Source organism: Lepidochelys olivacea (genome assembly GCF_965140295.1).
Source record: "Lepidochelys olivacea isolate rLepOli2 genome assembly, chromosome: 1".
NCBI lineage: Eukaryota > Metazoa > Chordata > Testudines > Cheloniidae > Lepidochelys > Lepidochelys olivacea.
The window spans coordinates 284,434,825-284,460,351 of NC_140411.1; positions in this window are offsets into that span (position 1 = coordinate 284,434,825).

The window sequence follows — 25,527 nt, forward strand, 5'->3', positions numbered from 1 at the left end:
GGGAGGCATGCCATTCAGGTGTATCAAACTGAGAGTGAAAGCACTGTCTCCATTACAGAGTAATCTCTGAATTAGGGCTTGTCTACGCTACACGTTATGCCAGTATAATTTATGTCGCTCAGGGGTGTGAATAAGCCAGACCCCTGAACAATGTAAATTATGCTGACCTAAACACCAGTGTGCACTGCCATGCTATGTTGGTGGGAGTTTCTCCCGCCGACAGAGCTACCGCCTTGCTGGAAGGTGGTTTTATTATGCTGACGGGAAAGCTCTCTCCTGTCAGCATCCTCACCAGACACGCTACAATGGCACAGCTGCATCGGTACAGCTGTTCACTGTGATCCCTGTTCACTATGTTGCTAAATTAAATTAATTAACTGAAACCCTACGCTGTATCTCCAGCATCAATAAAAACCCATTCCAGATCTGGCAGGCATGCACAGACACAGCTAAAACAATATAATACATACAGCGCTACTACAAATGGAATATACTGGTAGATTTTGGTATTTTTGGCCAGGAATCATGAATGTAATTTAATTTAATTCATTAATTTAATGAATTTAAGGAATCATGAATTTAATGCAGAAACGAATCACAAAAGATTAATATTTACTAACGGGGCTATTGTCTCCCCTGGGATTCAGGACTACATTCTCAATATACAGGAGCAGAGTACATGCATCTTTCTAACTGATTAAGCCCAAGTAAAGAGGAGTCAAAGTCCTGGGAATAGAGAGGGGGTCGGATCAAACAAAGAAAACTAAGTCAAATCGGGGAATTCAGTATTGAGAATGTCAAGCAGAGAGGATGTGAGTAATCACCAATTTGTGTGGTTTTTTTTTTTTCAGATTCATTCCAAGTTTGCTTAACTTTGTACTCACATGTAGCTGACAATGTGTTGACTAATTTGACTTTAAGATTAATGCCATGATAGGCAAGTGTTTCCACTCTTGTTCCCAGTAGCCATTTCATCTGATTTGTGAATGTTTTGGCTGGAGTGTAATAAATAACAGGTGGGGACCTGAGGATATCATCATGATCAAAGATGGCCCTCACTTAGTGGAACTCACCAGATGAGGCCCAGGGAAATACCCCATTTTCTACTTTTTTGTAAAAATTTTCCCCCCAAAGAGAATCAGTACCCAAGAGCTGGCCGAACAATGAAGGGAAAAAAGATGTTTTGTAATATCTACCATATGGATAAGAATAGGTACAAGTCAGTAATCTTTCTTTGTATTCATTCTGTTCTAGTACACAGGCTGGAGGACGAGGTGGAGGTAATTTTACTGATAGGCTATATTTGTACAGTAATACATGACTCAAGACAAAGGCAGTCTTTGTCTATTGTTTCCTTTGATTTGCATTCCAAAGGTACCAAATATGAAAACATTATTCATTGGGACTTGAAATCAGTCATAGTGACCTTTGTTTGCTGCTTCAAATCCTGACTGTGACTGTTTAAAATACTGCTCCTATTCTTGCAATAACCTTCCTCTTTGCTTCAAAAAGACCACATAATCCACTAAAACACTGGCATACATAGTATTCATAAGTCAGAGCTCCTTTTTGCACTGCCAAGTTCTCTATGCCCATCATCTGTTTTCAAAAGTGAAAGACCGGATCTACTTAAGCATAAATACAAACCAGAGCAAGAGATTTGAAAGGGTCAGATCTTGGTAGACACTTCTGGGAGATAATCTGTGAAATATTCATCCTTTACATTGCTACATCGTACACTTCTTGTCTTCTGAGGTCTGAAATATTTCCACTAACCTCTCTTCTGACTATAATAATCGTTCCCCTCCAAATACATTGTGCTGTCCACCAGCAAAGCTGCATGTATGTCTTCAGGACAGTAATGATAGCTGATGGATCCATCTCTTTAACCAAGCCTGTTATATAACTCAGTATTGCACTGTTTCCTCTAGGATGTCTGTGAGTTTGCATTATCTGTTCAGGATTCAGGAGTGTGAAGGGAGTCAAGGCTGCTTCCACGTGAACCAGTTCATCAATGTCAGCCCCAGAAATCCATTTCCTTTTTCTTTCCTAAATGTGTCCTATGTAAAATAGACTGGTGGCCTCAGTTACCGTCTGATTCCTAGCCGTCACACATCAGAAAACAGTGCCAGTGTTGGCAGTCTGAGCAGACAGTCAAAAGAAGGAACAGGGATAGGGAGTGAACTATTTTCTGTTCCCTAGGGCTGTGTTTACAATGAGAAATTTAGGATTTTGCCACAATTGCAACTTCACTTGGTTTGCACCTCTGCTGGTGGTAGTAACATGGAGATTGCTGTGTAGACAGCATCTGGATGTTTTAGCATCATGTTTCCTCACTCTGAGGAGGATTACCATGTCTGCAGCTGTAATAGTAGACCTAAATTTGCAATTGGAGATGTGGCCTAGAAATTAAATGTTAATTGTTTGCAGATGGGAGAGAAGTTAAATGTTTGGTGATAGTAGTAGAGATTTTATGCCACACAGGGGAAAATAAAAATTCCTTTCCAATTGATCATTAGGTGCTTGATGGGACATAATACAGAGCAATGCTGCTTTAGTCTTACGGTCTCTTTCAGGAGAAGTCTGTAAAGTGAAGCAAATTTGGTGGAGATCACTTCTGGAAGAAGATTGAAAAGTCATTCTTAGCTTTATTTCCTAATTTCCCCCAAAGTGCCCAGAAAGTATGCAGCAATCGACCTCTACCCCATTCTTGGATTCTGTGGCTGCCTTTTAGAACACTTGACACAGCAACTCTGGTGATGGTCCTGCTTACTATGTGCCTTCATTTAGCAGTGTAGAATGGGCCATTACTATTTCCCCAAACCGAGCTAAGGCCTTGTTTATCTTGGATAGCCAAGGCTTTAACATAGTTGGAGAAATAATGTCCCATTTACACTACAAAGTGGAACCATATTGTAGGCCCAGGTTTCCTGGCGTGGCTGTAGTGTAAACAAGCCCTTAGTGTGTTGAAGTAGCAGGATAGTTCTCATAAGTATGCCACCTGATGATTTCTCTCATTTATTTTTATAGAGCTGAGTTGAAAGGCCTGCTCTGATTAGACATTCGTTAGTCCAGAAATATATTGTTCTGTAACTTGAATTATAACTCTTACCTGTGGAATCCATCGTCTGATAACTCTCTCTGCCTTACAATTTGTGGGAACTTTAGCTTCCAAAGAGGGGAAATCAGGCCAAGAGCAGACTATCCTTCTGGCCCTGTTACTAGAAGTGGGGATCTGATGGTTGTCCTTATTTTGTTCCATTGCTGGAGGGAAAAGTAGAGCCAGCCCGTGAATTCAGAAGTTTTAAACTGTGGGTATGTCTACACTACAATTAAACACCTGTGGCTGGCCCGTGCCAGCTGACTTGGGCTTGGCCTAAGGGGCTGTTTAATTGCAATGCAAACATTGAGGAGTGGGCTGGAGCCCAGGCTCTAGGAATCTGTGAGGTGGGAGGGTTCCAGAGCTCAGGCTGCCGCCTGGACTTGAACATTTACACCGCAGTTAAACAGCTCCTGAGCCAGAGCCCAAGTCAGTTGGCAAGGACCAGCTGTGGGTTTTTAATTGCAGTGTAGACATACCTGATGGGTCACTAAGTTGCTACTTGCTTGTGCTTAAGGCTGGCCTGGGTTAAGCTGTAATTAGAAGATGAGTATCTCCTGATTGCTTGTGATTCTGGCTGTTGATTTATACAATGCCTTTAAATTAGTACCTAATATGGAATTATCACACATGTATAATTTATAATTGTATAATTTATGTCTTATTAACTGAGAGATTCATGGCAAGAAAAAGTAGTAATGTCAGTAAATGGGTGAGTATATTCTGGTGGAATGACCCCTTTGAAGAGGCAAACGGTTCTTAAAAGGCTGGTTGTGCTTTGCTAGTGGGCATTTAAGGGCAGTGGATATCTCATTTTTCTGCTGGATGTTTCAAGCTTGTCAGATGACAGACTGGCTAAGAGCCATCTGAGCTGTTCCCCTCTGTGCACCACACAATTGTGGGCACTTCCCATAGAGCATTACTGTACGTACTGTTTTGACATTGCTCCTCACAAAATGGGTTGTCATATTCTGCAGGCTGACATCTTTTGGTGGGCAAGGAGGGGTGTATGTGAACAACTTGTCTGTGTCATGCTCTGCTGGCTTGCCTTGTTTGTTATTGTGATGTCCTGTTGTGTGTTGGCCTTGAAACAGAATGCCTGAAGTCAGAGTGCTCTCATATTAAATACAGAGATACCCCAAAGATTCTTAATGGGTTTCCTGGGCCCCAGCTGCAATTCATCCCCTCTACTGGCCTCCAGCCAAGCCTATAAACTGCATGTCTTCCTTTCCTCTTTCGTTGTGCTGTTCGTTTTGTCACATACTCTGTGTCCACAGATGTCAAGTGTAAAATGGCGTGTGGTGTTAATGCTTTAATGCTGGCACAGACTTACTTCCGGAAGAAGATATGCCCCTAGCAGTGTTGTCTTGCAGGCTACACATCTAAATTTATCATGGCCTGGTTATTCAAACAGGGCAAAAGCCTGTGATCTGGCATGATGCCATCCAAAGAGTCAGTCAACAGACCATCTAGGAGTATCAAGTGTGGCTGTTAAAAGACAGGAATCCCAGCCAGGAATGTCTGCACTCCTGTGTCTGGAGGTTGTGTTCTTGGCTGGAGGATTACTCATAACTCTCCTTGTAATGTCACTACGTATGTGCTATTTTTCTATGAAATATACAAATGAGATCACTAGCAAGGTTGTTTCTATACCTTTCCTCATAAAATGTTGTTTTTGAGGGAATATATATGCAGTTACATTACATTTCCTAATGAACAGCCCAGAACAAACAATGGTCTACAAAGTGCTAGAATTATTTTGGTGCATACCTGAAGAAAAAAGGAAAAATTAATTTCCACTCAGTTTGTTGGTGCTATATTTTGTTAATGGTAGATCTGGTCCTTTTTATATTTTTGGCCAAAAATTTATTTCTGGGCAATGTTTTTATTGAAAAAGTTATTGATCTTTTTTATTTTGAAATTTTTCATTTATACATGTCTTCAAAATAGGACATTTTCTTATGACTCTTTTAAAAAGTTTATTTTTCAAAAAATCCTACCGTATGGGCATCTTAGTAGCAGGAGGGATTTAAAAAATTGGAATTCAAAATGTTTGCAGGTGAAAACTGCAAGATTTGGTCTGTAATTTACAAAATTTTATCTGTGCTAATCCTGGGATTTCAAGCTGCATTTTTATGAATCAAACTGTTGCAGTGCAAATCTGTGTGCTAATTATAGTGTAATGATTGACTGTGTATTATCTGACTTAGTAAATAGCTCTGATCAAACATGTTTATTTGCTAAAGTATTAAATCATACAAAAATAAGTACTTGACCATAGTATTTAAATTGTGTAAGCTAATCACATGTCAAATAGTGTAGGCACATCCTTGGCGCTTCCCAGTCATTTCTAATAGTGTTTGAGTCCCAATTGGCTAATGAGTTGTCTTCTAATGCACCATTTTTTGCTGTCTGATTAGTGTTCTTTTCTCTCCAGTGGAATTTTTGCTACATGAAAATCCAATAAGCTAAAATATACTTATGGGGCTGCTCCATTTACATCTGGCAACTTTCCATTCTCTTTTTACAGATGTCTGGGTCTCTATGTATTGTCAGTCATCATGTATGAAAAGTTCAAGGGTATAATATTTTTGTTTTCTTAAATGTTCACAGGCAAACTCAGGCCTATTCCTATTTAACTACTTCCCCAAATTTAATTTATTTTAATCATGATCACTGAATTCATTCCTAGAAAAAAGGTTACTCATAATTCTCCTTGTAATGTCATTATATATGTGCTATTTTTCTATAAATATAGAAATGAATTCAAGTACCACCAGAACTTTAAAAAAAAGTTCAAAATTAACAACATATGGGGATTTCTTTCTTCTTAAATTTCTCAGCATCAAAACATTTACCTGTTACTCATGGTTCAGACTAGAAATCCAGCTCCAGATGGACTTCTTTGAAATGCTTAAATCTTCAGAAGGATTCATCTGTATGCTTGTCTCTGCTTCCAGACTTGTGCTTTACTGTCCATAATTATGCATAGTTGGTCACTCTGGAAACTCAGTACTAAATTGGTTTTACAGTAGGAAAAATTCACTCTGCATTCATGGGGGAGTTAATTACAATTAGGGCTGTTCAGCGATTAAAAAATTAATCATGATTAATTGCACTGTTAAACAATAATAGAACACCATTTATTTAAATATTTTTGTATATTATCTACATTTTCAAATATATTGATTTCAATTACCACACAGAATACAAAGCATACAGTGCTCACTTTATATTCATTTTTATTACAAATATTTGCACTGTAAAAACAAAAGAAATAGTATTTTTCAATTCACCTGATACAAGTACTGTAGTGCAATCTCTTTATCATGAAATTTAAACTTACAAATCTAAAATAATGCACAAAAATAACTGCATTCAAAAATAAAACAATGTAAAACTTTAGAGCCTACAAGTCCACTCAGTCCTACTTCTTGTTCAGCCAATTGCTAAGACAAACAAGTTTGTTTACATTTGCAGGAGATAATGCTGCCTGCTTCTTGTTTACAGTATCACCTGAAAGTGAGAAAAGGCATTCGCATGGTACTGTTGTAGCCAGCGTCATAAGATATTTATGTGTGAGATGCCCTAAAGATTCATATGTCCCTTCCTGCTTCAACTACCATTCCAGAGGACATGAGTCGATGCTGATAATGGGTTCTGCTCGATAACCATCCAAACCAGTGCAGACTGCCATATGTTAATTTTCATCATCTGAATCAGATGCCACTAGCAGAAGGTTGATTTTCTTTTTTGGTGGGTCAGGTTCTGTAATTTCCACATTGGAGTGTTGCTCTTTTAAGACTTCTGAAAGCATGCTCCACACCTCGTCCCACTCAGATTTTGGAAGGCACTTCAGATTCTTAAACCTTGGGTCAAGTGATGTAACTATCTTTAGAAATCTCACATTGGTATCTTCTTTGTGGGTCATCATTTGAGACTGCTATAACACAAAATATATGGTAGAATGCAAGTAAAACAGAGTAGGAGACCTACAATTCTCCCCCAAGGAGTTCAGTCACAAATTTAATTAACACTTTTTTTTTAATGGAAGCATGTCCTCTGGAATGGTGGCCGACTCATGAAGGGATATACGAATGTTTAGCATAACTGGCATGTAAATACGTTGCAATGCCAGCTACAAAAGTGCCATGTGAATGCCTGTTCTCACTTTCAGGTGACATTGTAAATAAGAAGCAGGCAGCTCCGTAAATGTAAACCAGCTTGTTTGTCTTAGCGATTGGCTAAACAATAGGTAGGACTGAGTGGACTTGTATGCTCTAAAGTTTTACATTATTTTATTTACAAATGCAGTTATGTGACAAAAAAAATCTACATTTGTAAGCTGCACTTACATGATAGAGATTTCACTAAGGTACTTGTATGAGGTGAATTGAAAAATTTGTATTTTTTTTGCCATTTTTACAGTACAAATATTTGTAATAAAAATAATATAAAGTGAGCCCTGTCAACTTTGTATACAATGTTGTAATTGAAATCAATATTTTTGAAAATGCAGAAAATCCAAAAATATTTAATTTCAATTGGTATTCAATTGTTTAACACTGCGATTAAAACTACTATTAATTACAATTTTTTAAAATCATGAGTAGAGGTTTTTTTGGTGGTTTTTTTTTTTTTTTTTTGTAAATCGCAAGTTAACTGCGATTAATCAACAGCCCTAATTACAATTTTTAAAAGTTCTGTTCTTGGAAGGCAGAAGTCACTTGAGAGAAACAGGAACTGCTTTGAATAATGAAAGAAATTGTCACACTCTGGAGGACCAAATCTCCTCACAGATATGTAGGCAATTCCCACTGATTTCTAATGGAGTTGCACATGTATCCAATGTTGTCCCTCGTACCTTACAATCTGAAAATACACACAGCAAACATAAAGAAAATGAAAATGCTGAGCCTCCATGGTTACACTCTCTTCGGCTTTAACTAAGAAGAAAATATAGCACAAGCATAGGTAGTATATACCAAAATGACAGAAAGAGAGCGAAGTCAGTTTTGATTAGACGGTGTTCATGTATAGATTTCTGCTGTTGCTTCTTGTTAATTTTATTTCTGAAAAATTGGCCATAGTTCTGATTTTTTTTTAAGTGCCTCAGTTTTTGGGTAATCAACAAGTGATATCTTGGGTTTGTCTTTTTTCAGGCCTGTTCAGTACTCATGCCAGCTGTAGTCAATGAGAATTATGAGCTTGCAGAACCTCTTCTAATCAGACTAAAACTGTCTCAAGTTGGACAGTTAGGTTATGTCTACACTGCAGCTGGGAGTGTGCTTCTCAATGCAGGTGGACAAACCAGCACTAGTTCTGCTCTAGCTAGCACACTAAAAATAGAAGTATAGTAGCGGCAGTACGGGATGCAGGTCAAGCTAGCCACCCAATTACATACCCAGGGGATCAGGCATGAATGTACTGGGGCAGCTAGCCCAAGCCGCTGCCCATCCCGCCATGACTACACTGCTGTTCTTAGAGCATTAGAGTAGTGCATAGCTCTGTACCTATGCTGGGAAGCACCCTGCAAGCTGCAGTGGAGACATACCCCTAAAAATAGCTTAAGGGTTTGTCTACAGTTACTGCTCCTGGGGGAATACTGCGCCAAAATTATTAAAAATTCTGTGCACAATATTTTAAAATTCTGCATATTTTATTTGTCAAAATGACACAAAATAATCACACCAGTTTCAATTATTTCAGTAATTTATTTCAAGATACTTGTCAGCAAATGTGTCAACAACACAGACAATGAAAAAGATTCCCCCAGGAGTAGAGAGTTAAAGAAACTCCTACTACAACCCAGTTCCACTTGTGGGGAGGGGTGTGCTAGAGAGGGCTGTGTGGGGACCCCCTTCCCCCAGAGCCCAGAAACAGGATCCCCTGGCTCCACAAAGCCCAGCTGTGCCCCCCCGCCCACACGTGTCCCCCCTCACTTCTCCCGAGAGCCCGGCCATATAATCCGCTCTGCTCAGCTTTGTCCCACTGATGGACGTGGTGAAGCCCTGCCCTTCCTCACCCTTTGCCAGAGCTGGGTCTCCTGGGCCCGCTCCCATCCCTGGGCAAATGGGGATCAAGCCCTGCAGCCAGAGGATACAGAGCCTCCATCGCCACTGGGCCGGGCACTCAGCTTACTGCACGCTGGAGAACCAGGCTCTGCAGAGTCCAGCAGCCCCAGTTGGCAGCCAGCAGCTCTGCAGCCCCAGTTCTGTGAGGAAAACATGAAATTCTGTGCAGAACATTAATTCTGCTCAAATTCTGCATTGCAGAGTGATGCAGAATTACCCCCAGCAATAAAGACTTACAGAGATGCAGCGGCACAGCTGAATTGGCGGAGCTGCACTGCTGTGGTGCTCAGTAAAGACGTTACCTACACCGACAGGAGAGCTTCTCTTGTTGGTGTAGATACTCCACCTCTCTGATAGGCGGTAGCTATGTTGATAGGATAAGTCCCCACATCAACACAGTGCTGTCTACACCAGGAGTTCGGTTACTATAACTACATAGCTCAGAGGTGTGGATTTTCCACACTCCTGAGAGACATAGTTATAACGACTTATGTTGGTAGTGCAGACCTAACCTCAGACTCTTAATTCCTCTATTTTTGAAAACATTAGCCTCTATACAGACAATAATCCGTAAGAGTGCTATTGACAAGGATCAGAAATGCTCATCCGCTTCTACAGCATGGAGGCGACCAAAGGAGCAGAAAATGCCCATATATAAGAGGAGGAAAGGGAATGAAGCCTAAGTTCCCAGGTTCCCCATCTTGTCCTGAACACACAGAAACACAAACTAGTACCGTATGGTTGGCGTTTCATGAGTATTCAATGCAGAGAGGGTATCCCAGAGAGAAGCAGCCCCTTCACCCAGCATGCTTTCCTGACAGAGAGACTTAAAATCTATGGCTAGCTGACACAGAGGAAATGGTTGCTTTATTTATATGCAGCCAAAAATATATTGGGTATTTCCTAATCTGACCAGTACTGACTCCCCACAAAGGGAGTTGGAATGTGCAGCTGTGGTGAAGGAGCTGATCCCTTAGGAACTTCCCTGACAAAGGGGAGAGGAATCTTAAAGAGCGTCCCTCCTTATGGATGTCTACAGGGGTGGAATTAGACTTATATGTAGATTCATGGGCTCTGTGGAGGTTGGGAGCTATGTGCCCCTAATTGCTGCCTGTGTGAGGAGCGGCTGCAAACTTCTCCCCGCAGAGGGGAGTATGAATCAGTAGTTCTGAAAGACTCAACCTCCGTGTCCTGACCCCTTTTTGGTTCCTGATGATTTTTCTACAGTGGGGTGTAAGGATAAGGCCTTTTCCTGTAGCCATATTGTAAGGTCTGAGGCCTTTGTCTGTGGCCCATATTAGGAGAGCAGCAGCCATGAGCTAAGAAGCAGAAAGTCATATCCTCACATTCCATCTAAATTACATTAAAACAATGTAATATTTGGCTGTTAAAAAGGCGATCCTGTCCTAAGAGTACCTACCATCACCAGATAAAGAAACAGACCTTAAGATTGTTAGAATGCTATCAAACAAAGTTTTCTTTATCTGGCAAGGAATCACTTATCAATAGTTGGGGTTGTGAAATCTTCATTTCTTTATTTTGTCTTGTCTTTATGGTCCCCACTTCCCTATTGTTTATCTGTATGGTCTCTGTCTGGTTCTTTGATTGTTTCTGTCTGTTGCATAACTAATTTTGCGAGGTGTAAATCAATTAAGGTGGTAGGGTATAGTTGGTTAAAGGATTGTTTTACAATATGTTAGGATTGGTTAGAAAATCGTTTAGTAATATTTTAGTGAAATGATTGGGTAAGGTACAGCTAAGCAAGATTCCAGTTTCACTATATAAATTGGGGTCCAAAAGGAAGTTCTTTGGAACCAACTCCAGGACACAGCCCCAAGATCAGAGCTGCCAGACCTCAACACTCTGCCAATCACATCGTGCAGAAGCTGAAGTCCCCCAGATGACCTGATCCTGATTGGCCATCAAGAAAAGTTCATCTGCCTTATTGGGAGTGGTGAGCATTGTATGTGTATGTGCATTCTGTTTTGATTGATTGATTGTTAATAAATACAGGTTAAGTAGGATATTATTGTGTAAGGCTCTTTGGTAAAAGACCCCGCAAACTCGCAGAGTATAAGGTTACGTCCTGAGCCCACGGAAGGGTGAGGGTGGGTGCCTAAATTAACAGTTACGCCTGAGCCCTAGGAACAGGGTAAGGATGGATGTCCCTAAAGCAGTGGTGGGCAACCTATGGCCTGCAGGCCACACGTGGCCCGTCAGGGCAATCTGCTGGAGGGTCACCAGACAGTTTGTTTACATTTGCATGGCCACCCGCAGCTCCCTGTGGCAGCAGTTCGCCATTCCTGGCCAATGAGAGCCGCGGGAAGCGGAGCAGGCCACAAGGATGTGCTGGCCACTGCTTCTTGCAGCTCCCATTGGCCAGGAACGGCAAACCGCGGCTACTGGGAGCTGTTGGCGGCCGTGCAAATATAAGCAAACTTTCTGGCAGCCCGCCAGCAGATTATCCTGCCGTGCCACATGCGGCCCGCAGGCCACAGGTTGCCCACCACTGCCCTACAGTGTGTGAGTAACCAAGAATTTGGTGTGGTTAACAAGGAGAGCATTTAGATCATTGTCTTTTAAATGTTCTGTGGATTTAAGGGTTATTTATAGCAACACTTATTGTATGAAATAGTATACTGTCATTTATAGCATATACTCTCTGTGGCCTGAGCAGTGCAGGGTAATGTAATCTCTGTCTCTGTGTTTGCATTGTTTCCTTTTCTTGTCCTAGGATGTTTGCTTTGTCAGAAGATACTCATTGGGGAGTCATAAATGTTTCTGAATTTGTAAAAGCTTGTGTGTGGCATGGGGTCAAGGATAGGTGAACAAAACCATTTTCCTGTCTGCTCTAGTTCTTTCACAAATGTCTCTGTGAACAGTGTTGCAGTCAATGGGGTGGAAGTGCCAGGAATATCAGGTATGCTTCTTTGCCAACAAAATGAACATAGTGTCAGGCTGTCTGGTCTGGAGTGGCTCACAACAGTGAGTGCCTGTCACCGTGCCTCCGTGGGTCACATCTAAGAATACCAGATTCAGGATAAAGTGCTGAGCTATAGGGCAGACTCACCCAAACTGGTGCTTATTCTATCATTAGATTATACCAGGCTGGTAACAAAAGTGAACTTCTGTGTCACCACACTAGTTAACAAGAAGTCAGAGATACAGTCTCCTTAGGCATTCCAGCCCTTGTCTCACCACCCAGACACTGGACTCTATGATGAGTGGTTACTGAAAACCAGTTTTGTCATACAAAGGGTCCTCTAATCTCAAGAGATCAGCCACATAGCCAAGTCCAATATATAATTCGGATCTTACCCAGTAACCATGCTGCTGCCAATCCTTTAGTAACTAAGTTTATTAAGAAAAGAGTTAATAATGGTTAATCATATACAAACAAATAATTGAAAAGTCCTTGGGTATCAGGTTTATAGCAGTGATGGAATAAACTGAAGGCTTGTAAATTCTCTGGTAACTTCCAAAAGATTGGAAGGTCCTCAGCCCATAGTTCAAAATGCTCCTTTTTTGTTGTAAGTCCATAGTCCAGAGAATCAGGGCAGGAAAAAAGGCAAAATGGAGATATCTTTGGGGTCTTTTATACCCTTTGCCATATGCCTGGAAATTTACTGGCTCAAACAAAGGTCACAGCCAGGTGACTGGCCCAAGAAGGAGTCCAGGGTCACATGAGCATATCACATGTCCTTTAATAACTCACAGGGACAGCCATTGCCCTTATTCTTGCTTAGGCATCTACAGTAAGAGCTAGCTGGAGAGTTGATTTTTCTTAGTGGCCCATCAAACTTTTAATAGTCCATTCACAATGGGCTGGTGAGACTGGATGTAAGCTATCTTGTGGGTGTTACCCCAGGAACAACCACATATTAGATACAGATACTTAGCCAATATTCATAACTTCAGATACAGTGATGATACATGGATTTAACGAGGATAATCATACTTGATTGTAAGTTTCTCATTGACCCCTTACACTTCATATAAGATTTGTTGCAATTGTAGAACAGTGGTAGCAACAATTATACATATGGTCGTTCTCAGTCAGACAGTATCACAACCCCACACTGGTGGTGTATTCTGCAATTAGATTTCACCATGCCAGTCACAAATATGAACTCCTGGATCACTATACCAGTCTTACCATGGAGAGAGACCCAGTCCCCTTAGACACTCCAGCCTATCTTGCCACTCAGTCAAACTGGACTTTGTGATAAAGTCACACAAACCCAAAATCACATCACATCAGGTTTCTCCCAGTCCCAAGAGACCAGTCACTTACCCCAGATCAACTGGTACTCCAGATCTTACACCAAAGACAAGGCTGGCAGCCAATTCTACAGTAAGCTTATTAAAGGTTTATTAGCTAAGAAAAAGAATGGGAGTTATTGAGAGGTTAACGCAGGTAAGAGATATGTACAGGTGAATCACAGTTTATAACTCCAAATAATGGCAGTGATATAATAAACTGAGAGTTTCCTAAAGTCTTTTCAGGATACCCAGATTGTCTGAGGATCTCCGCTTTGCATTTGGTATACTTCCCTGTAAGAGTCCAAACAGTTCAAAGATGAAGGATCTTTCTTTGTATCCCTTCTTATATCTTCTCACAAAAGACAAGCTGACAGCCTCTCTACCCATGTAGGCTTTTCCTCTGATGATGATGATTGATGATGATGAGTTAGGAATGTACTTAGTCTTTTGACCTCCGACCATCATCCATAATGGCCATTTGCTTTGAAATTAGCATTTTCTGTTAGTCCTTCATTAGCATTTCATAAGATTTTTTTATGAGTTATTTAGTTAGATAGATAGGTATGCACAATATAAATGTTTACCATTACATTGTATCAGGAGCAGATAAATGAAAACAATACAAATAACATTCCACTAGTTTTCATGAAGTTTAAACATCTGAATACACACGTATACATTTAACACTTTGAGCTATACTAACACACAAGCAAATTGGTCTGTGACCCTGACCTGACCTGATCTGCCAGCATCTTACATAGCATCATTCATTGAACAAAGAATATTTCCAGGACCTGAAAGACTAATGCAATACGTAAGTACCCAGCAAACTTTACTCCAGTATGCACTTAACCGTCTCATGAGTGCTGATTTTAAGACCTTCCATGGTAGTTATCTGAGATGGGTGTCTGAGCTGAGCTGGTAGTTAGCTGACAACTTCAGAAGTAGGGACAAAAAATTCTCCCATAATTTAGTAGCAAAGCATGTGAACTCTCTGACTTGACTTTCATCTCCTCCGGTGCTATTTGAAGGAATATCCCTACAAGCTGGGATCTATGCCTAATGAGATGATATTTTACTCTTGTTTAAATGAGTTATTTTTGAAGTTTATAAGGAATTTAGTCTCCACTGAAATATCTGGGATAATATGGCTTTTGTTGCTATCCCTTTAAGTAGAAGTCACCGATTATATTAAGAATGTGTGAAAGTTATTCAAGCTCTTTTCAACCATTTTCTGAAAGATAAATTGAAGGGAGAAAATTAACTGCCACAATGCATGAATTCAACTCATGCTGTGGTTGCAAGAGCAACTGGCAGTAAGTGAGAGTGAATATAGTAATGACTAGGGCATATCCTCTGGGGCTACAGCTCAAGTCCAATCATACCCCAAAGTCTTGATGGAATCAGAGCTATACGTTTCAACTTCTAGTTTTCCCTGGGGGTGTTCCACCCCTGTTCCACCCAGAGGCCCTACCCCCCATCCCATATGTTCCCACCCCTCCCTCTCCCTGCAGCCCCTGCCTACCCCCCCGCTCATCAGGGGCATTGCCAAACAGCTGATCAGTGGCAGCACTGCCAACAGCTGTGGCTGGTGGGTGCTGAGCACCCACAATTTTTTTTCAATGGGTGCTCCAGCCCTGGAGCACCCAGAGAGTTGGCGCCTATGGATTTCAAGGCCAGAAAGGATCATTATGATAACTAAGTCTGACCTCCAAATGTAAAAATACCAGAAATTTCACCTCTGCCATCAGGACTTCCCAAGACAAATTCAGGCCCCTGGCACAATAAGTGGGGGAAATCCAATCTACTCCATGGCCACAAAGCCACTTGAAGAGTATCCAGTGACAGATGCCACAAGCATCCCAGGAGAAGATTTCAGTATCTCCCAGATGTGAGTGCCTGACACACTGATGGCACACGCTGTGATTCTAAGGTGTCTCATTCTGTTGATTCCCTTCTTTTGGCAGTACTGCCAACTCCTAAAACATGATCTCTGGAAGAAAGAGGTGTTAAGGTGATGCCCATGGCATTTTACTACCTTTGCATTTCTTATTTCAAGGCCTTATCCTGCACTTTGAAAAACAGCTAGGATTGTTGATATAACCTTATCAACATCAATCTCCTTTACCCGACCCAATCTTATTTAGATACTGGATCATTCATTCCACTATGCCAGCTAGGTGAAATGTGGTGAAGACAGGCAGCTGGGTATCATCCACATACTGAAGATGTCACTCATTGTCTTGCTCTCCTAGTGGCCACATACAGGGGCTAGAAGACAACTCCTCTTACAAAACATTTGGGGAAGAAAAGCAATTGCCCATGATTACTCTGGGTCCTCTTGCAAAAGGAGCAGGGCCACTTGAGTGACACCAGCCACTTTGCCAACCATTTCCTTTGTCAAAGGCATCTGATAGATGCAAAACACTCAATATATCTGACAATGTGGGGCTGCTTGGTAATGAGTACCCCAAAATATGCTTTATTTTGTATTTTACTTCTGAGATGGCATGTTTGTCTGCTCCTCTCTGGCATTCCATTTCAATATACTCCCTGAGAGGTAGGTACAGTCCTGAGACTGATTGCTTCATTGTTCAGGCAGTTAGACCCATTCATAGAATCATAGAATCATAGAATATTAGGGTTGGAAGGGACCCCTGAAGGTCATCTAGTCCAACCCCCTGCTCGAAGCAGGACCAATTCCCAGTTAAATCATCCCAGCCAGGGCTTTGTCAAGCCTGACCTTAAAAACCTCTAAGGAAGGAGATTCTACCACCTCCCTAGGTAACGCATTCCAGTGTTTCACCACCCTCTTAGTGAAAAAGTTTTTCCTAATATCCAACCTAAACCTCCCCCACTGCAACTTGAGACCATTACTCCTTGCCCTGTCCTCTTCTACCACTGAGAATAGTCTAGAACCATCCTCTCTGGAACCACCTCTCAGATAGTTGAAAGCAGCTATCAAATCCCCCCTCATTCTTCTCTTCTGCAGACTAAACGATCCCAGTTCCCTCAGCCTCTCCTCATAAGTCATGTGTTCCAGACCCCTAATCATTTTTGTTGCCCTTCGCTGGACTCTCTCCAATTTATCCACATCCTTCTTGTAGTGTGGGGCCCAAAACTGGACACAGTACTCCAGATGAGGCCTCACCAATGTCGAATAGAGGGGAACGATCACGTCCCTCGATCTGCTCGCTATGTCCCTACTTATACATCCCAAAATGCCATTGGCCTTCTTGGCAACAAGGGCACACTGCTGACTCATATCCAGCTTCTTGTCCACTGTCACCCCTAGGTCTTTTTCCGTAGAACTGCTGCCTAGCTATTCGGTCCCTAGTCTGTAGCTCTGCATTGGGTTCTTCCGTCCTAAGTGCAGGACCCTGCACTTATCCTTATTGAACCTCATCAGATTTCTTTTGGCCCAATCCTCCAATTTGTCTAGGTCCCTCTGTATCCTATCCCTGCCCTCCAGCGTATCTACCACTCCTCCCAGTTTAGTATCATCCGCAAATTTGCTGAGAGTGCAATCCACACCATCCTCCAGATCATTTATGAAGATATTGAACAAAACCGGCCCCAGGACCGACCCTTGGGGCACTCCACTTCAGCCTTAATGGCCGGCCAACTGGGGAAAAAAACAGTCTGAGGCAAAAGTCATACCTGGGCCCTGTAATACTCCCTTGGTGACATAGCTTTACCAGCCAAACCCCAGTGTGGCTGCAACTGTGCCAACGGAAGAATGACTGATGTCATTCAGGGAGGTCATGTATGCAGGCCTCCACTAGAGGGCTCTGCCGGCATAGGTCTATCAGCCAAGGCTCTACAGTCTAGACCAGGGGTTCTCAAACTGGGGGTCAGGACCCCTCAGGGGGTCGTGAGGTTATTATATGGGGGGGTCGTGAGCTGTCAGCCTCCACCCCAAACCCCACTTTGCCTCCAGAATTTATAATGGTGTTAAATATATTTTAAAGTGTTTTTAATTTATAAGGGGGGGGGGGCACGCACTCAGAGGCTTGCTATGTGAAAGGGGTCACCAGTACAAAAGTTTGAGAACCACTGGTCTAGACAAGCCCAGACTCTGAGAAAAAGTGGAACCAGGCTGGGTCCCAAGAGCTCCTTGGCTTCCTAACCGAATGTAAGTTGATTCTGTTCTGGTCCTGTAACACAAGAGGGAAGACCATCTAACTTGGTTTGTAGTGAAACATAAAGATTAGATGAGGTTCAATATGTACGTAGGCTCTTTGTTTAGTGAAATCTTTCTCTAAAGCTTTGTTCCTACAGCTGAATAAAACACTTGGGTTTAGGAAGACTGTTGGTCAATGGCACTGGTCACAGGTCCCCAAAGATCAGATCCAGCAGGTGCTCAAACCCCTGTCAGTCCTGCAGGGTAATAAGTGGTTGGCACAGATGGGGTGTTTGTGACCCAAGGACCCTGTGATGCCCACTGGCAGAGGGCACAGAGGGGTGCATAGGGTTGTACATGGATCTCTGAGCTCAAAAGGAGGTATGTGAGGTCTCTACTGAGAGCCAGTACCCTACTGGGTGTCATAATCATTGCAAAATATATGTAGGGGTAATATCTATGGTGCTATTGATCAGTAATTACAATTATGTTCTTAATGTCTTAGAGTTAAGGCTGGTTGCCAGGAGGTAATGTACCTTGGAAATATCCCCTTCAGGCAGGAGGTAACAGACACTTATCTCCTTGTCTGGCCATTTGTGTACTGTATGCCTCACACTCTGTGCCTATTGGCACACTGAGCCAGGTGCAGATGGAGAGGTTGCAAAATCTACAAGAGCAGGAATCCACAGAAAGAAACAAACTACAGAGGGGTGCTCTGTTAATGATGAAAAACAAAGGACTGGTCTGTAATGCAAAGAGACGCGCGCACACACACACAATCCATTTATTAGAGCATAAGCTTTCGTGAGCTACAGCTCACTTCATCAGATGCATATCGTGGACAGTTTCCACGATATGCATCTGATGAAGTGAGCTGTAGCTCACGAAAGCTTATGCTCTAATAAATTGGTTAGTCTCTAAGGTGCCACTAGTACTCCTTTTCTTTTTGCGAATACAGACTAACACGGCTGTTACTCTGAAACACACACAATCCTTCATGTAGCAGGCAAACTGACAACGTGCCTGTCTCTTGAAAGGAGGGTCACAGTCAGCCTGGTTGTAAAGCATTGCACAATTTTGAGGGGAGAAATACTCTCATGTCTAATAAAGTATCTTGTTCTCTAAGATTAGGCTCTAGAATACATGTTCATAAAATAAAATCATATGTGACCATTTGTTTCCAATGCTTCTACTTGCTGCCATTTCAATCTCTGTGCTTTGCTAAAGAAACTTCCACTTGATTTCACCATAAACAAATCTAAGTGCTGTGATGAGCTGAGGTGGAACTGGTAAGCTGCGGGGCACTGTTTCTTTGGAAGCCGTGAATTTGTGAATACTGACAGGGGACTGGGGGCTACACACTGTAAGGAGACGCTTGGAGGGTTTGAGGGTTGCGGTGTGCCAATTGCTAACTTGTAGAGTGACAGCGGGGCCTGTGAGGCCTAGAGGGGAGTGCTTGTGTTGCCTGTGGCTAGTGGAGTTGGGGGAGCTCACCCCCCAGCAGGCACAGACAGGCTTCCTCACAAAAAGGGCAGGTGGTAGTGAGGTGCCTCACAACCCTGGGTACCCCCACGAAGCATCACAGAGTCTCTCCGAGATTCTGGTCTGAATGTGAGAATTAAAAGATTCAGCCTGAGACAGATATGGGCAAAGAGGCTCAAGACCTGAGCTCCGTGCTGTCAGAGAGATCAGAAAGGGGACAGGGATATAGCTAGCCCTGTAATCTTGACAATATCTACTGCTATATGGGATCACAAGGCTGTACATTTTCTGACCCCAACCCTAGGCTGAAAGCTAACTGTATTGGAACAAAGAAAACTGAAAACTCAGCTACGACAATTGACCAGTCACAACTTTCTTCAACAATTATCCCAAAAAAGTGAGATTGGATACAATTTGATAGTTAGCAAGATCTTAATTGTTAAGTCAGCTTCTTTAAACAACTGGAATCACTCCTTATTTATTCCCCTTTCTGAAAAGAAGACCTTGATCATCTTAAATAATGGGTCCACTATCTCCCCACTCATAGGTGCCAACTTCCAGTTTTCCCTGAGGGTGATCCATCCCCACTCCGCCCCATGGCCCTGCCCCTGCTGCACCCCCTTCTCCCATGGCCCTGCCTTTACTCCACCTCTTTCTGCCCTCACTGCACTCCCTCCCCTGAGGCCCTGCTGCCAGTCAGCTGTTTGGTGGCACCCCCAATTAGTTCATTGGGGGTGCTGCTGAACAGCTGATCGATAGTGGCCCCTTCAGATAACTGTGGCCAGTGATGCTGAGCACCCACTATTTTTTTTTCTGTGGGTGCTTTAGCCCTGGAGCACTTATGTCCCCACTGGCCTTCACCAGCCAGGCAAGACCTGAACCAATTCATAGGCTGTAACCTGTAGCATTTCCAGAACTTCAGAACCTTAGAGAGTGACAATGACTGGCTGAAATTCAAGCAATCCAAGCATGTGTGTATAAAGAGTATGAACACCCTGTTACAGAAAGACATATTAGTCTGGATCCAAGAAATGCTTTATTTTTCCATTAAAACTCCTAATGGTGAGAGAGAGCCAGTTCTGTAACTGAGCAGAGGTAGCCTGCATTAGCTGGTTTGACTGCAACATGGAACAGGTCTGCTTGCAGATTCTGAAGTGGCAGTAAAGAAACATTTCTTTCCCTCTGGCCTTGAACAGTATAAAGACTTCAAAACTTCTTGTGACACTGTTGGTCTGACTTGGGATGAAATTTCTGCCACCTGTACTTTTGCCAACTCCCTATCTGCTTCATCTTTTAATTATGGTCACTGATGAGAGCAAAGCCAGGGACTGGCTATTTAGGGACCACGAAACTGAAGGCTGAGTGCACAATTATAAATTCTTACCAGGTCATGGAGTAGTGGCCTGCCAAAGGAATGATATTTTCCCTCTGACTTCTGGACATTTTGAAGGCTCCATTTGACCTACTTTGAGGGTGATCCTTTAGGGGTTAATTGCACTGATGGGAAAGTTGCCCACAGACACACACACAAATTGAAGAGTAATAGTCAGCCCGTGAAAAGGGAATGCATTTCACCTCCTTAGTTCCATCTCAAGCACCAGATCCAGAATGTGACCCATCTGCTATGAGGTGAGCAAAAACTGAAATGCTTGAGATTTAAATGTTCTTCGTAGGGTCCTGAAGAAGATTTTAATGGTCGAAGCCATATGCTTTCCGGATTTTGCTGTGTGGAAATATATTGGTGCTCTACTTCTCTAAGATGTGATGGCTGTGAAATGTTTACAGGGAAAATCTGAAGAGTATAGCAAAACTTTATTGCTGCTCCCTCTTTCCATGCTACAGGAGTAAATGATTCTGGATTCTGCTGTCAGGATCCTCATTCCGAGCAGAGAGATCCCTGCTCATCATCACCAACACAAGCTTTTGTGAATGCTAAAGAAGGGAGTTTAGCTCTGATTGACTGGGTGGGGAAAGAGTGATAGGAGCAGCAGAAGGAACTGATGCCACTTTGTGGTATTTAACACAAAACAAAAGAAATCTCTTTCTGGTGGTTCCATGTAAAGCTGTGTGAAACATGCTTACTCTAGTTCACTAGGGTTTATCTGATCCCATTATTTTCCAATTTTGTTTAAAGACTGGCTCTGCTATATGCACAGACCAGCCTGACCTTCCCCTCCTTCTTCCTTTACATGCAGCAAAATATCTGGGCCGGTAAAGTATTCAGCTTTAAATTGGGAGACTGCAGGATATTGCTATTTGTCAGCAAACCACTGGAGAACTAGCCATGGTGTTTGCATCCCTTTGACTTTTAAGTTTGAATGACAGCCAGACTGTAGTATGTTGCCTGGTTTCCACCCAAACCATGATTTTGGCCCCAGTTTTCTCGAAATTCAACTCTGGCTCACTGAAAGGGCAACAAGCTTGCAACAAGATCTGAGTTGGTAATAAAACCTGAAGTCAGGGGATCTTTGTCTAATATGGAGTTTCTTTGTGAAAGTTCTAGAGGACTCGTACTAGTAAGCAGTGTTATCTTCTGTCTAACTGGGAAAAAAAGTCTGAAACATAACTTTCTTTTTGTTTGCAAGCAGAAGAGATGCCACTGATACGTCCTGGAATACAGACTGCAAAACCAAAGATGAACTGTTAGTGTTGCTAAGACAGGGGGAAGAGTCACTTTTTTCCCAACATTGTACGGAAGTTCCCCTTGTTCAAATAATGTAATCATATTATCCGTAGAGCAACTCAGTGCCTGTCTCTCCACAGCAGAACTTCTTCCTAGAGCCTTCCCCTACCTTCTTCCTGTCTGACTTTCTGCTAATTTATAGAAAGCATACACAAACATTTTCACATCTTTTTTCCCCATCCCATTTTTTCCTGTATAAATCATATTTAATTCTTTGTTAAATATTCTTGTTATAGATGGAGTTACTCGCTTCACCACTCATCCAGCTCGGGTCATATTCTGGCCTTCAGGAGAGTTTCATCCAGTTGATTCATGTGGATTATTAAATTCCAAAGATGTATATTCTTATTAAATCAGTTTAGGGCTCTTCTCATCAGAACTATGATCCTTTTCAACAGGTTTATCTCCTCCTTTTACTGAGGCTACAAGGATTACAGCAGTTAAGTGGAACAAGATAAAGATGCTGCCTGTTTCGGCTGTACCTTGTACCTTGATCTTCCTCAACCATGCAAAATCTCAAATTACAGCTACATCCACTGAAAACAGCTGGTGATATCCAGTCTTTTTCCTTGTCCAGTTTTATCAGGACTGGGTCTCCTGCTCTTATTCTTGTGAAAGTTGGTCTGTGTTCTGACAGCTAAAATAGCCTGGAGACTTAGAGCAGACATAGAAGAAGAGGGCCACTTAGGATGAGATTTACTTCCATAGCGGCAGCATTATTCTATCTGTCAACTCATAAGCAGCTGAGCTAAACTTACTCTGGTGACCAGTGTGCCCAGAATATTCTTAACTCTTAAAATTGCTCATTTGACCTATGCTGTGTCTGTTGCTGACTTCCATTATTTCCTGTCTCCTGCATTAAAGAAACTCAAGGGTGCTGGAAAAGAAATGCTTAAACACAGTGATTAAGGTGGATATTTTCAATTCTACTTGGAGTTTTCACAGTGCAATTTTCAGTAATGTAAAGAGCCGTGTGGGGAAAGGTCTATAAATAATGTTGATATTCATATATTTTAAGATCAGGAAGAACCATTAGATCATCTAATCTGACCTCCTGCATCATAGGTCATTCTCTTTCACTTTTTTCAGAGTAACAGCCGTGTTAGTCTGTATTCGCAAAAAGAAAAGGAGTACTTGTGGCACCTTAGAGACTAACCAATTTATTTGAGCATGAGCTTTCGTGAGCTACAGCTCACTTTATCGGATGCATGCCGTGGAAACTGTAGCAGACTTTATATATACACAGAGAATATGAAAAAATACCTCCTCCCACCCCACTGTCCAGCTGGTAATAGCTTATCTAAAGTGATCAGGAGTTACCCCTGTATTGATCCCAATAACTTTGACTAAAGCACATCTCCCAGAAAGCATACAGACTTGATCTGAAGAAATCAGGAGAGAGAGAGAGAATTCATCACTTCCCTTGCTAGTTTGTTCTAATGGTTTATCACCCTCACTATTAAAAATGTGTGCCTTATTTTGAATTTGTCTGGCTTCAGCTTCCAGTCATTGGTTCTTATTATGCCGTTCTCTGCTACATTAAAGCCCCCTTTAATGCTTTGTATATTCTCCCCATTAAGGTACTTAGACACTGTAATCAAATGATCTCTCAAATTTCTTTTTGATAAGCTAACCAGTTTTAAATATCCCACTGTAAGGCATTTACTCTAATCATTGAATCATTTTTGTGGTTTTTCTGCATCCTCTCTAAAATGTGAACACCAGTGCTATACACAGTATACCAGCTTCGGTCTCACCATTGCCATACATAGAGGTATAATCACCACCCAGCTCCTATTCACTAGTCCCTTCCTTACATATCCACAGATCACATTAGCCCTTTTGGACACGGTGTTGCACGGGGGGCTCATGTTGAGTTGTTTATCCAATACAATCCTTAGGTCCTTTTCAGAGTCATTGCTTTCCGGGATACAGTCCTTGTTCTGTAGTTATGACCTGTATTCCTTGTTGCTAGATGTATGACCTTGCATCTGGCTATTTTAAAATGTGTTTTATTTGAATGGACCCAGTTTACCAAGTGATCCATATCATTCTGTATGACTACCCTGTCATCATTACTTACCACTACGCCAATCTTTGTGCAAATTTTATCAGCAGTATTTTTATATTTACCTCCAAATAAATGATAAAAATATCGAACAGCACCGGGTCAAGTACTGATCCCCGCAGAACCACAATGGGAGAAAACCTATTTGACAATTCTGATTTACCATTCACAACTACTTTTTGAGATTTGTCAGTTAACCAGCTCTTAATCCATTTAATATTTGCTTTAATAATACTGTAGTACTAATTTATAATATTGTATAGTACTAAGTCAAATGCCTTACAAAAGTCTAAGTATGATAATCTACACAGTTACATTTATCAGCCAAACTTGTAATCTCCTCAAAGAATGACATCAGATCTGTGTCACAATACAGTACCTATTTTCCATAAAACTATGCTGGCTGGCATTAGTTATATTTTCATTATTTAATTCTTAATTGAAGCCTATAGCATCTTTTCCATTATTGTGCATGGAATTCATGTCTAGATAACCAGCCTATAATTACCCAGGTCATCCTGCTTGTCCTTTTTTAATATTGGCACAATATTAGCATTCTTCCAGTCTTCTGAAATTTCCCTGTTGTTCAAAAATTTTTTAAAATTATCAGTGGACCAAAGATCTCCTCAGCCAACTCTTTTAGGATTCATAAGTGCAAGTTATCCGGGCCTGCTGACTTCAAAATGATTATCCCTAGTAGATACTAACGTTTTCCTTAGTTACCAATGGACTGGAAAGTTTGCCATCATCCTCATGTGATGGGTACATCACCCTGCTTCTTTCCAAATACAGAACAAAAATATTTATTGAACACTTCTGAGTTCTCTGCATTAGCAGTTTTACCATCTCCATCTGCTAGCGAGCTTATACAATCTTTAGGACTTATTTTATTCCCAGTATATTTAAACTACTTATTGTCCTTGAACATTATATCCTATTATGATTGGAAAACACACATCTCCAGCATCCATCAGTGTAATTTGTCAGTAGGGCCTGTCCTTTCTTGCCTGTCTGGAAAGTATCTGTCCAACATATTCTATGTGCTACCATGAAAAAATTAATAACATGAACTTGTATATTTTTCTTCTAAAGCAAAGCTAAGAGCAGAGGTTTTTGCTATATGAAGATGCAGGCTAATTTTAGAGATTTATGCTGCTTTTCAAACCTGCCCAGACTTTGTGGCTTCTAAAACAGCCTTTTGAAATGTCCACAAATGTTTTCTCATTACCCATTCCTGTATTTAAAACTTGATCTCCGTGATAAAATGCTTGTCTTGGTCTTTTTTAATTTAATTACTGTCAGATGTTAAATTTAGGAAACGAACTGTTTTGCACCACTGGGCTTTACTACTCAAAGGCATATAATTGCAGAAACTCCTCACAGTCCTTTCAGGTTCTTACTGAAAGCAATGTGTGGGGGAGGGAGAGGAAGAGGCTTTTATTGTCAATGGGATTCCAGCTGCTTTGTGTACAAAGTCTTTCCAGGACACAAGAAAAGCCTTATTCACAAATTTAATATAATATTCTAAATTAAACCAATTATTTGGTTGACATTCCACCCTGCTGAGGTAAAGGATAATGGTGTGTTTGTCTGCTAGGAAAAACACATGCATCCCTTCAGCAATAAGCAGGCCAATGATACCCCAAGCCAGGCTCAGCAATGTACTGTTCCTGTTTCTTGAGTAGTCTTGTGGCTGTTAATTATGAGCCAACCAATGAGAATACTTTGGCATAA